Source organism: Dermochelys coriacea, chromosome 9 (genome assembly GCF_009764565.3).
Source record: "Dermochelys coriacea isolate rDerCor1 chromosome 9, rDerCor1.pri.v4, whole genome shotgun sequence".
NCBI lineage: Eukaryota > Metazoa > Chordata > Testudines > Dermochelyidae > Dermochelys > Dermochelys coriacea.
In genome coordinates this window covers 43,692,048-43,706,380 of record NC_050076.1, presented here as the reverse complement: position 1 = coordinate 43,706,380, position 14,333 = coordinate 43,692,048, and the positions used below count along the sequence as shown (strand labels likewise).

Genomic DNA, 14,333 nt, shown 5'->3' with positions numbered 1-14,333 from the left:
ACATAAAATATGCCTTGTTGTTCTGCATCTGTTTATTTCATGGGTGACTGTCTGCCTTCAAATCACTTGATTACCTGTTCTGTTCATTCCTTCTGAAGCAACTGGCATTGGTTGGAAGACAGGATACTGGGCTAGATAGTTCTTTGGTCTGACTCAGTATGGCTGTTCTTATGTTCTTAAGTGACAAAGTGTCTCTTCAGTGATTTGAAGGATGAATGCCAATGCTGGTTACACACTACATAGGGGCTGTGTGGGATAGGGGTTAGATTGTGTTCTGGCTCTACAGGGTCAGGACCCACTCTCTACGACTATGTAGGACATCTCCGGAGTTTGGAAATTGCAAAGCAAGTGCTTTACATCAGGTATCCCCGTTATAAGCCAGTGAAGGGGGAATCATGGCTCACCCCAGCTCCGTCAGTAGAAGTGGGTCAGCACAAGGGAGAGTAGTAAATTATACTTTTTGGAGGACTGAAGTTCAGTTACCAATTCCTTCTTCTCCCCCACTCCCCGTGCCCTTTCTCCTTCAATTGTGACCCAGTCCATCCCTTCCTGGGATTCCATGAAGTGAGCTGTAGCTCACGAAAGCTTATGCTCTAATAAATTTGTTAGTCTCTAAGGTGCCACAAGTACTCCTTTTCTTTTTGGGATTCCTCTGTTGCACATATCCCTTATGGATCAGCTTAACCCTAGGTATATATATATATACATATATGTGTGAATGCATAACAGACCTTAAACATGATGTACTGTGTTGCAAAGTTTATTAGCATGAGTTCTGCATTACTCATGAGCACTCATGCTACAAATGAGTTAGCCACGCCATACAAAATAGATGCCAATACGGCCTATGATGGGACTTTCAAAAGCACATAGCATTGTCCTAAATCTGTTCCAAATTACTTAACTGGGAGCAGAGTTAGTCCAATATAGCATGTTGGAAAATCCCCCACCCCCATGCTCTGAGAAGGGTCTCTTAGTGACATAAATCCAACTAGATGGAGAAGAAAGATAATGTTCCAAGACTTTTGACTCCATTTGTCAGTGAATTCTCCTTAGCCATGCTCATGCCCATTTAGTGCTGGCTTTCTGGGAACAGTCATGCCAGCAAATTTTATCAGCATGAAGGTTCAAGAGCCAGTTTCAGTCATAAAGGGGATTATTTGTGGAAGCCAAACTTTAAATAAGCAGTGGGGGGAAACCTTCGTGAGTATTTGTGCTAGATGGGCTTGCTCATTCATCCAAACAGCAGGAGGAATCATATGATGTTTGTGTCTTTCCAGCCCAGTCATGACTAATAGCAAATTCTCAAAGTATTACAAAGATTATACAAGGATGCTCTTTGATTACTCCTGTGATGTGAGACCTCGGATCCACAACTTTCAGATGTTTTGTACATTGACACTTTGGGGATATTTGCATGTAAGCAGCATGGGAGAATGCAATGGTAGAGGAAAATGTGTTGACACTGTGCAAGGGCCATACCCAAATGTTGTCCCTAGATCCATCTTACTGCAGACTCCGCTCATGCTCTTACTTTTCCAAATCACCCAAAGAGGGCAGGGAGGGGCACTAAGCAAAGAGGCAATGTGCCTCCCCAGCCAGAAGAGACAGCATGCCATAAGCTGGAGTGCCTGCGCTGGGAAGGGGAAAAGCTACATCTGCATGCTTAGGAGCTCTCCCCAGCTATTCCCCCTGCACAAAGGTGACAGACACCCCCAACCCACCTACACCCAGGTCAGTGTGTGACAGATCCTGTCTAATCTTAAAATGAGGGTTTCCACCATAACAAGACTAGCATAAAAATGCTAAAGGAGAATTTCTTTAAATATACCATGTGAGTAATGTCAAGACACTTGGGAAGCATGGTGGCTTTTGAACTGCTAACTCGTGGCACGATTAACACAAATGCATGTTTTTACGCAATGTGATGGTGTCTGAGAAATGTGGGTTGCAATGTACACAGAACTACATGTTGTTCTGCCTGTGGAATGTCTGATATCAATACAAGTTCTAGGCATAGATGTAGGCCAGTATATGGTCCTAAGACTAGTGACTATAGTAATAATAAATACAAACAGAGCTACTGTAAATATATGCACATATGCAAAACTACTCCCAGATGTACCATCCATACCGGATACAAGCTACCTGCACAAGTTAGCCACCCCCTGTCCAGTGAAGGAACCAATACCAGGTCGGACAGAGTGGTATCCCTCAAAGTTGACCTCTTGATGTTTCCAGGGAATTGTTTCCATGTGTGAGAGAGATTTAGAGGCATGTGGACTCAGTGAGGAGCACAATCTCACAGGCTCTCGGTTCCCAGCATCTGAGGAACGGGAACCTTCAGCTGTGCATAAGGAGGAAATGGCCACAGAGGCCTTGGTTGCCTCCCCCCTTCCCCTGTAGTAGATTGGCGTAATTATTGGAGTCCCCCTGAAAATGCACGGTAGCAGTCACAGACGGTCATTCCTAGGAACTCCTGTGTGCGAACTCCTGAGATGCTTATTAAACCATTCAAGAGCAATGCTGTTTGGTTCATAGCTTCTACTCCTTTCTCCAGTTCCTCCCCAATTCCTTGTTGGGCCTGCTGTCTAATGTACACTCATGGGGAGCTTCCTTGTGGTGACAGAGTTTGGAGGGGACTGCCGCACTCCAGGAGAGTTCAATCTGAGTTGAGTGCCTGCTAGTTATGCAAGTTGATGGGATAATGTGGCCCATCCTGTAGCATACATAAAAAGGAACTAATTGAACTGTGTTGAACATGGTCACTTACAGTTGTTAGTTTTGTGTGGCAAGTTTGTGTTTTAAGTATATTGAGAGGAGAGAAGGGTTCCTGTTCTGATGTAATCTGACCTTGTTTTGCCTTGGGGAGAGTTTACTGATTGCAGAAGTTGTGATGGAAACATAAAATCTCTGTTCTTTACTGGGGGAATGGGAGAGGGTTAAGAGACTGGAAAAAACACAAAAGCAGATTATCCTGGATTAAGGTCACCATGGGACTGCATGCAGTTTATACTGGAAGCCAACAATACACTTCTGCAGGTTGAAAGAATCTATTACAGTGTGAATACAATTGTATACTGAGGTGTTCAAAACTGATTCAGTCTCTGTTTGCAATAAACCATATAAAGAAATTTGTAGCTTTGGTTCTGTTAGATAAAATGAATGTTTTGCTAGTGAATTTCTTTTGCTCTGGACTGAAGAATTTCTGATTCACAGATTTCTCCAATGTAGGCTTTCTCCAATGTAGCTATCTCTGTCAACTGACATTTATAGAGAGCTATTTGTAGAGGCTAAGCACCAATTTTACAGCATGAACCACAATAAAATAGTAGTTTGAGTGCAGGACCTCATGGCGTTTCTGCCTAATTTATAGAGGAGAAGATTATTAAAAAGCAGCAATGAACAAAGTAAACATGAAGTTAAAATGACAGTAAGGTACTTTCCATCAAAACTAAACTAAATTATGCTCTAGTCTATTAATCTTTCATGTGAAAAACCTGTGAAACTATCCAACGGTAGTAAATAAGCATCTTTGTCAGTGTTTGCACTCAGCAAACCATCTGTCACTTTCAGTAAAATAGTTTATGGTGTGTTGAGCTGACTAAAACAAGCTTTGGAATCTGGAAATATCACGTCTGACCCTTGCAAGGGCAATTGTTCATAATATGATGGGGAGGGAATTAGCTGCACATCAGCTCCCAAGGGGAGATAGAAGTGTGATCAATTCCCTATGCACCGGTGGCTGGGCATATACCCTGCAATACTTTGCTGGTTAAGAAAAAAAAGCACTATGTGAAAACAACATATTTCTGCTTCAGGACTCTTCTCTGATTTTAATGGGATAATTACTCATGCACCTTATTCATCTTTGCTGCTTTCAGTAATCCAGTCAGTCAAAATCCAGTCCAGTTATCAAAACCTGATCACTTGACTAGTCATCTGATGGCCCCAACAAAGTATTCTACAGTAAGTAGTTAATGTAAGCGCAGAAGTGACGGTTCAAACTCCTCACCTGAAAAATTAAGTTAGGTCTCCTGGATGATGGGATTTTTCTCCAAGACCTTTTCCACTCGGTTCTCAAGAATTTAGCTCAAATTCAGATTCATCACTGAGGGTTGTGTTTTATATTTGTGGCATACAGCAACACCATGTTGAGGTGATCCAGCTCAGACACAGTGGGGTAGGCATGGGGGTTTATTGCAACTCCAAAAAGCACACCATAAATCAGATAGACTTACGCATGTGCATTGCATAAACAAATCCTGAACTGTCTACAAATTATAAAATATGCAGGTAAACAAAGCTGCAGCTGCATATTTATCACACATCACTCTTCTTACTATTTCTTTATCTATTAACTTCATGTTATTTACAGGGCCGCTTGTGAATTCATGCTTTGTCCATTTTTAGCCTCTGTTTCCTTACTTCTGTTTTTTTTCTTTGTTCATGCAAGGCCCAGGCTGGAATGTTGCCAAGTACACGAATAGCATCATAGAGGTAAATGTACTAATTTCCTTTGTCTATCACCGTCATCTCGAGGCACACCTCACTCTCTTTCACTACCATTAAATCTCAGCGTTGCTGCTGAGCCATGACTAGTCATACAATAATATTTTGACACTTGCCAGCCCTAAAAGTGGTTTTATATATATGGGGAAACTTGTATTCTGTTTACCTAATATAGCAACTTTATTGCGTGATTGTGTTCAAATGAAACAGGGAAAGTTTTGCCATAGAAAGTGTAACCTTCAACTCTCTTCCTGATGATGATGAATAATCAATGGTCCTTGCATATTACACATACAGGACCCGATCCAAAGCCTACTGAAGGAAAGGAGAGTCCCTTGCCACAATAATAGACGCCTCTGCTTGGTGACATAAGGTTATATGATGCACAGTATCATGTGATTTGTATTTTGTGGAGCAGATGAGATCTCTATTATTTGAACATTTTCGTTGGGGGATGTGAGGTAACTGGAGGTGCAGTTGAGACTGGACTTTGTGTATTGGAACCAGAAGAGAGCCATGGAAGGTATAAATTAAACTCACAGGGCCTGTTCTCCCATTGAAGTGTGATAAAGTTATGCAACTAATTACTATTAAAAGTAATGAGCTAAATGCACACAGATTCTCCACTGGTATCTAGTGGAGATCAGATCTGAAAATTGCAAAGGAGCAAGAAAGGTGGAAAGAGATGTAGCTTGGATGGTAGTCTATAATGATATTCCTCCTGGCCTACCACCAACCTGCCCTACCCCTCCCCTACAAAAATAACAGCATGGGTAAGTAAATCCTGCCTATTTATTCTTTAAGCCAAGAGAAGAACCCTAAAGACTATTGAACATTGACTTTAATTTTGTTCTCAAAATTCCATGAAAATGAGTGCACTTTCTTCCATTTGCAATTTACTTTCATCTCCTCTAAGGCAACCAGGGAAGAAAAAAGAGACTTTTAATTGATTGTGGCCTAAAGATCAGTTACCAGGTGAGAGAGACTGATGCAAATAGAGTACTAAAAATAGGAAAACCATACAAAAGAGAGGTGATGAGCAACAATAGTGGGTCTACCCACTGGTGGATTAAAGATATTGCCATCCCTAGGCCCTGAAATAATTGTGGCCCCCCCCAGCTCAGCTCACCTCCACTCCGCCTCCACCTCCTCCCCTGAGCGCGCTGCTGGGTCCTGCTTCTCCCCGTTCCCTGCCAGTGCTTGTGCATGAAACAGGTTTGCAAAGGAAGGGGAAGAGGGGGGAACGCAGCGTGCTCAGGAGAGGAGGTGGGGCCGGGGTGGGGATATGGGGAAGGGGACCAATAGGGGCGGGGAATGGGGTGGGGAATGGAGGCGGGAGCGGAGGGCGCGAACCGGTGCCGGAGGAAGCAGCCTCTGGCTGCTATTATAAATTTGCCGCCCCTGCAAATTTGCGGCCCTAGGCCCAGGCCTTGTCGGCCTGGGCGTTAATACGCTGCTGGGTCTACCTCTTGCTCCCTCCCACAATCTCTGTGGGTTCTGTAACACCAAGCTGTCTGAAGTTAGAGCAGTAAATTAATGCTATTTTTCCTTACCAGCACAATGGGGCAGTATTTCAGAACATTAGTGTTGTCCCTGGACAGATCAAGGCTTTAAAAATTGCGTCTCGGCAAATGGAGGTATGATATTTTACAGTTCTACACTATCTTCATTCTTCTCTTGAACTTCAGGTTCTGAGACTACAAGGAAATGCTTTGCCCTCTCACTTGAGCACAACATTATACCAACATTTGTCTTGGGGAGAAGGGCTGCTTGGAGCTTCTGATCTTTGCAGCATACCAATCCCATACATATCTCTATAATATAAACAGATCAAAATATTAACTTAGGGCATTCAAAACTTTGGAACAGGAAGTTATTTATATTAGTTATCTCTCAGTATTCTACTGTTTTCCCCAGAGATAAGCATGTATCTATCTGTACTAAGATATAAAGGGGCTGATCAGCATTCAGGTATGGATACAAAATACAATTACATTGCAAAGCAACACTTTTTCGTATAATGTGGTGGTGGTCAATTAATTGTGCCATATTTAATCAAAGACTTTTGTCAATTAAGAACATTTTTTCTATTAAATGATTCTGCTTAATTGTATCAAAAGAGAGAAGGTGGATGAGGTGATCTCTTTTTATTGGATCAGCTTCTGTTGGTGAAAGAGACAAGCTTTCAAGCTTACTCACATTCTTCAAGACCTGAAGAGCTCTGTGTAGCTCAAAAGCTTGTCTCATTCATCAACAGAGACTGGTCCAATAAAAAGAGATCACCTTACCCACCTTCTCTCCTGGGACCAACACAGCTACAACAACACTATGTCAAAAGTCTCACTCTAAAGTCAATTTACAATGGTCACCATTCAAGTCAATTAATTCACAGATTACCAAGAATAAACAAGCATAAGAGATATTTAACATTGGAAGGTGTCTCTAGATACCACTGTCTAGCAGCTGCTGGAAAACAATGACCACTGTATTTAGGTTCAGCCAGTTCTTAATGGATTCCCAGGTGTCTGGCTGCCGGCTCTTGCCCAGATGCTCTGAATCTAACTGATCGTCATATTTGGGGTCAGTAAGGCGTCTTCCCCCGCATCAGAAATCCTGTGGGGGGGGTCACCTTCCTCTGCAGCATGGGGCGCGGGTCACTTGCAGGTTTAAACTAGTGTAATGGTGGATTCTCTGTAACTTAAAGTCTTTAAACCATGATTTGAGGACTTCAATAACTCTGCCAGAGGTTATAGGTCTATTAAAGGAGTGGGTGGGTGAGGTTCTGTTGTGGCCGGCAATGTGCAGAAGGTCTGACTAGATGATCATGATAAACCCTTCTGGCCTTAAAGCCTATGAGTCTGAGTTTATGACGCATACTCCATATAAAGAAAAGGAGTACTTGATGCATCCGATGAAGTGAGCTGTAGCTCACGAAAGCTTATGCTCTAATAAATTTGTTAGTCTCTAAGGTGCCACAAGTACTCCTTTTCTTTTTGCGAATACAGACTAACACGGCTGCTACTCTGAATACTCCATATAGTAATATGTATCTAGGGCCTAATTCTGTGATTCAAAAATACCTGAGGGTGACTAAATGCCTGCATATGTTCAAGTGTTTTCTAGTACAGGCAAAGAAATGTTGTCTACAAATTTATCAAACCTGGTTGCTAGTTAATTAGTGGTGTGCTGCATATGGGAGTGTCCTCTGCTGCAGTACATCTCATTGTTTTCCAGAGACCAAGGTAAATGGGAATTTAATTAGAGATTCTGCCCCAAGAAAGAAATAGCTCTCTCTCTCTCCTCTCATGTTTCTCAGCATATTCTCTGCAATTCATCCTGAAGATGCAGCCATCCCAACAGATAATTATCTATAGGCTTGGCAGTGTTTGGCTTTTATTTTTCATAAATATGATGATAATGTCAATGTTTGCATCTAAGCATTTTATTTGTATCTATTTAAATTTTCACGGTTGTGGGAAATTATGAGGGAGTAAGACAATCTATTCAATGGCAGTGGACATTGAGATTCAAAAAGTTAGTTTTATAATCCTTGAAACACAAATTGTCAACATTGCATATCAAAATATATAAAGTAAATATCCTTAAATCAAACTCCAAGTTCTCAAGCAGCATTTTTCTTACTTTGCCTCTTTGTAAATTTCAATTATCATCCATGGAAGTATTTTTTTCATCTGTTTGTCTGTGCACTGTGAAATCAATATTTATCATCTAATAAACGTATCCTTCCAAGTCTATTTATCTAACTTCTGTTAGTATTGAATGCTCTGTGCTGAATGTCTGAGTGGATTCCATTACTTTCTTTTTAGATTCTGCTTAACTGTATCAAAAAACTGTCTACTGTCAAATTAACAAAAGGTGTTTTTACAATGGACACTATTATAAAGTCAATACTTACCAACAATTACCATGCAATAACTTAGAATAGGACACACTTAACTTAGGAAGGTATTTCAGTTACAACAGTGTGGCAGTTATTGTCAAATGGTGACCCCTGTATTTAGATGGAGGCAGTTCTTTATGGGCACATTACTTCACCAGAGAAAAATAAACAGGCTCCAGATAACAAAAATGAGAACTTGTCATCTACTCTCTCCCAATCCCTATTGTTTCTGGGAAAGGGTTTCTCTCTGTTAATATATGTGTGCAGTGCCTGGCATATGGATGCCCTGATCCCCAGTTTAGAGCGTCTAGGCATCACCACAGTACAAATAACTAATAAAAGTTGTCAAGGTATGATCCGAATCTCATTTAGTGGGTTTTTGGATCCGGATCCAAATGCCTGACTGTGCTTCTACTTTCCTTGTGTGGGGAGTGGTGTAAACAGAGCTCATGCTTCTCTTGTCTACTTCCCAATCAATGGCAGAGAAGGGACTCAGCTTTACTGGAACTATGTGAAAAGTTCTACACATGAAATGAAACTTTTGGCTTTTAATTGTTTTCAGCAAGAAGTCTTCTTTTTTCCCAGTGTAATTTTAAATGAGTTCTCCTCTGAGAAAATGAATCCTGTGTCACGGCCAAAGCACAAAGCTAAGGTGAAAGGGTCAATTTCATCAACACATTATTGTAAGCTGAATCTTATTCTTAGCAGCACTCAGGGTCATACTGGAAAGATTTGCAGGGAGAGCATTTTATTAGGATTTTTCTGGATCGGGGAGGACATGTAGAAGTGAAATAAAGTACTGTGTGAAATATGCATTAAGTGGGCAAAATTTTCTACCCTTGGTTCATTTAGTGCACTGTGTGTCTTGCTTTTTTTATTTCTTTATCAAAGTTTAAAAAAAGACTTGTAGATTCCATTTCAAACTATTCATTGTGAAGAACATAAAGCTTCTACTTGGTTAGTCAGTTGTTTGCAATTGAGTTCTGAATCTGTGAATTTATTTGTAAGTATTTGCCAAATAACCTGGATACATTTCAGACTCTTTTCTCATGGACTGTTTGCTTAGTTGAGTTGTTATTCATTGGTTGTGTTGTGTGGATGGCTGCCTAAATCACATGGTATTGCTTCAGCTCCCTTATTGGATAATGGAAATACTTTACAACAGTGATACAAAATAATGAATAAGTTTGAGATTTTTACAGCAGGCCAGGGATTTTAGATGCATCCTCTATTAAAATTTAATATCTCAACCCCAAATAGTTTTGCTAAAGTTGGTGTTTAGGTCTGTAAGATTTCTCCCTCAGTTAAGATTGATATGGGTTTTCACTTCTGTGTCTTGCAGGTATGGTTTCAAAGTGAAACTCAGCTGACAGTAATTGATTTTAAAATAGCTTCATATGAAAGCCATGCATTTTCCTAGATTTGCACAAATCTGCACTTTGGCTTATTCAAAAGCTTCACAAACCTTTCAAGGAACCCGGTCAGGTTTTTGGTTTTTGTTTTAGTTTCGTCTTGCCTTGGGTTTTGTTGTGGACTTTTTACACAGCTATAATCATATAAAGTTGTATATAATAAAGTATTGGCTCAAGTATGTACTATGGCGTTTTACAGCATGAAATATTAGACCAGATCAAGTAAATGTGCCTGTTACCTTTTGGTCACTGGCCTACATACAGATAGAATATAGGGCCAGATGCTTAGCAAATATAAATCAATGCATCTTCATTGAAGTCAAGGAGCTATGATTATCTGATCTCTATATCTTAATACAGTTTTAGTTGAGCTATTGTAGATTTCTCCTTGAGCTCAAGAGTAGAATTCTGTGTTTTTCAAGCAGGACTGTAATGCTGTATGAAAAAGTTAATAATGAATAGGTTGTACGTGCAACCAATAATTTGTTAAAAAAATACTTATTTTCCTTTTCATTTCACAATTAATTCTCTAAGCAGAATTTTTAACCTTAAATCTGCAGTAAATTGATACATGCAGCATACACGAGTCCTGCTGATTTCCTGACAGCGTGTTTAGATAAACTGTACATTTGAATGAAATTTCTTGGAATACTGATGTGATAAGGAGATCCTATCTTCATCAAAACTCCATCAGACTACTAATGAACTCTTTTATTAGGATTTCATTTGGCTTCTATCACCTTTCTTCATGAAGGTTAAATTCTATCTGCTGTAGAGTGATCTAATTTTCCTGGCCTGTTCTTATTTTAAGTTCATGTAATATTTATGACAGAGTACAAGTTCATACTGTAAAGTTCCATGAGCAATGTCTTAAGGCTTTGTTAAGTAAACTAAGGCAACCATTAAGTATTTTGAACTTTGTACCAAATCCTGGTCATCCATTGCCACAAATAGTTCCACTGAAAAGAATGTGACTACTCATGTGACTAAGAAGGGTGAGTTCTGTTCATAAATAAAAGAACTGGAGAGGAGGAGTTAATTACGGATTACAAAATGTTTAATTGTCCTGATCAAAGACTCACATCCCCTCAGCTTAATTTTGTCTGCCATGTCATACAATGAAATTCCTGTTAGGCACAGTGAATGTCTTGCTTTCTTCTAGAATGTTATATAACCAGGTGAAAAAGGAAATGAATGTTTATTGAAAAGTGATCGAGAGAGGACATAAGAGGAAAGAACAATGTGTTCACAGGTTTCAGAGTAGCAGCTGTGTTAGTCTGTATTCGCAAAAAGAAAAGGAGTACTTGTGGCACCTTAGAGACTAACAAATTTATTAGAGCATAAGCTTTCTTGAGCTACAGCTCACTTCATCGGATGCATTTGGTGGAAAAAACAGAGGAGAGATTTAATCTCTCCTCTGTTTTTTCCACCAAATGCATCCGATGAAGTGAGCTGTAGCTCAAGAAAGCTTATGCTCTAATAAATTTGTTAGTCTCTAAGGTGCCACAAGTACTCCTTTTCTTTTAACAATGTGTTCAGATATTCACAAAAATCTGAAGATTCATGATGTTTAATTTTTTCAATATTCATTAGCTATCTAAGAGACATTGTTTATTATTTTGAAATAGTTGCAACTTGTGCTTTTAATCTCCTTTGTATCCTTTTCTAAGGGGCTCAGAATTAACATTTCTTCTCTTACTGATATTGCCTCACTTCCATTGGGCAAATATTAGGACTAAAACCTGCCCTCTAGTAACAAGGACTATTATAAAAACATTCTCAGTGTATGAGATCAGTTTAAAGAAATACTGTACTATTGTTAGCATCCAGATGACATTTCCTACCAAGTTATATCAGTCTTTAAAGTGTCTGAAACACTGGGATTCAACAACACTATTTTAAGCATCCCTGGAAAATGACCTTAACAATTAAAAATGTCATGAATCAGAGGAAGAAAATACTAAAGTTAAGCAAAATTATACAGTTTCCCCTGGCGGGCTCGACATTAAGGTCCTGATCTTTCAAACACTTAAGCATAAACATAATTTTATTCCTATGAGTAATCCCATTGAATTCTATGGGGCTATTTATTTCAGGATGTTAAGAAATTTAATTAAAGTCGATACTATTGTTAAATCCATGAGGCCTGCTGGAAAACAACATGCTGTGCTATAATCACAGTTCAAACTCCTAAAACTTGGAATAGTAAAGATACAACTGAATTTACAGAACTGGTCACTGTGGATTGTTTGATTTGCTGTAAACAACATTAATCCAATCTTTTGCAGACAGGAAGACATGTCTTTGGTGATAACTGCAGTATACATGGATTTTCACAGTAGCTGTCTGGAAAGGTAACATCTGGAAAGGACCGTGAAGTTTGTACTGAACATAAAGATGTACTAGTCTATAGCAAGATAATCCACCCAAAACCCACCATATTTTTCCCATCCACCACAAGCAATGTGAGAAAACATGAGTGGATGGTAACTGCTCTAGAGTTCCATGGACGGAACTCCCATCTAAGGTAATATTGTGTTGGCAGCTGCAGGGACAATAAGTCTGTAGGATTTTGAGAGGAAGTGGACTAGATTTATATAACAGTAATATTTCAAACTAGAATGAGCCCATGCCACTCACAGGCTGAAGGCCTATCCTGGCCCATCAAGCGATTCTCATTACTATCGACTGATTCTTCATTAGCTGGACAAACTCCCCCCAAAAGAGCCTCAGCAAGAAGAAATCATCATGTGACCATTACTGCCCTTTCTCTCTTATTTGCTCTTTGCAACAAAAATAAATATTTTGTGCATGGAAAGTGCATCCTCAGTGGTCCATGTGAAAGCAGCCATGGCCTCTGTCTAGTTCCCAGTGGACACATGTCCACGTTGCAAAGGGCCACGATCAAGTTGAGGCACTGTGGAGTTTTGGAGGAAGGAAAAGTGTCAGATTAGCGGGGGTTGCCCTGTACAACCCTCGAACCTAGCAAATCAGCAGACTTCTGCATCGTAATTAATGCTCTGCAGCCTGTCATGCGGGTCTGGGAAGTTTTCTCCCCCTCCACCTGTACACACACACAACCCTCTTCATTTACCCAGCACTTGAGATACTCTTATAGAGTTGAGCCACGCCTCCCTCCAGTTACCAATCACCTGTCAGGTTTCCCATGACTTCAAACTGTTTTGTTTTGTTTTACCCCCAGCTGCCAAATTTTGTGCAGCTGTATGTGACATTTTATGAAAACTACTGAAATAATTTGTATGTTTATAAATTTGCATATGACAAATTCCAGGTTACAGTCAACATCCCCTGTCCCAAGCAGTAGTGCATGGAGCTCTTCAAAGCATGGCAGTGGTAGCTGGGGAGGCGGGGGGTGGGGAACGGAGGCAGTCGGTAGGCGGATGGGTGTGGGGGGAGCTGGAAGTAGCGCTGTCACTGTAGCTGCTGGGGGATGCGTATTGTGTGACTGTGGCTTCCAGGATGTCTGTGGTTTGTTTTCTGGCTGCTAAGAGGGTGCAGAGGTGGCTGGATCCTGGGGTTGGTACTGGGGGGACTGGGGGTGGATGACTGGGTGCACAGAGGGGGCAAGAGGGCCCAGATGGCTGGGCATTTGGAAGTGAGTGGATGACTGGGGGTTGTTCAGGGCAGTGGGGGTGGATTGCTGGGTGCTAGGGGGAAGTGGCTGGTCAGTGGTGGTAAGAATGAGGGGACATATTGCAGAGGGCCTGGGGGAGGTGAGGAGCCCAGCCCCAATACTTGACCCCTCCCCTTGTGCTGCAGTCACCACCCCTTGTGCTGCTCCTTTCTAGCTGGGATCCAGTAAGGGAGGAGGCACCCAGCTGCCTATTCAACAGGCACCACAGAGGCCTATGGCCACCAGAGGCTGAAACTGCAGCTTCTGCCCACAGCTCAGCCTAATGGGGTGAGATTCCATCTGCACCCTGAGTAGGTGGGGCTGCCAAATGTGTGTCATGCAGTATGCACGTCACTAGGCCAATGTGATGTTAAACTCCATCACTATAAAGCTAATCTCCTCTTTTTAGTCCCCCCCTTCAAATTCTCTGTATGGGCCACAAGGAATGAGTTGATTAAAGATTCAGTGGAAACAAGCTACATTATGTGCTTGACGCTGCTGGAAGCTGATTCTGTGCTGAGCAACGTGCTAAGTCAGCATGAAGCAACATTTTTGCGGGGATTTGAGGATGGAGAAAAATATTTATCTGCCTCACAAGGATGCCATGAGAGTTAATTCAGAAGATTGTTTAAATGCTTTGAAATCCTCACATGGAAGACACTACTGAACATGCTAAGTCATCATTGATGTGTGAAAGTTCTAAGTGTTACTAAAATATAAACAAAGGAAACCGGTGACTATAGGAAAAAGTAGCACACTCAAGTGGACAGTCTGCTAATACAGAGGTGCTGCTTAATTATTTTTGCCTGTTTGTAGAATATCCAAACTTGTTAGGTGGGAGCAAACACATACATCAATAAATGACTGAGTAAGT

General features: G+C 40.8%; 1 long non-coding RNA gene across 1 annotated transcript in view; it reads left to right on the top strand.

The window, feature by feature from the left end:
* The window catches only part of LOC122455891, a 106,813-nt gene extending 92,480 nt beyond the window's left edge, over window positions 1-14,333 (top strand). Inside the window, exon 6 of the long non-coding RNA XR_006274399.1 lies at window positions 12,114-14,333. This is a non-coding gene — a long non-coding RNA (uncharacterized LOC122455891). The remainder of the gene's footprint in view (window positions 1-12,113) is intronic.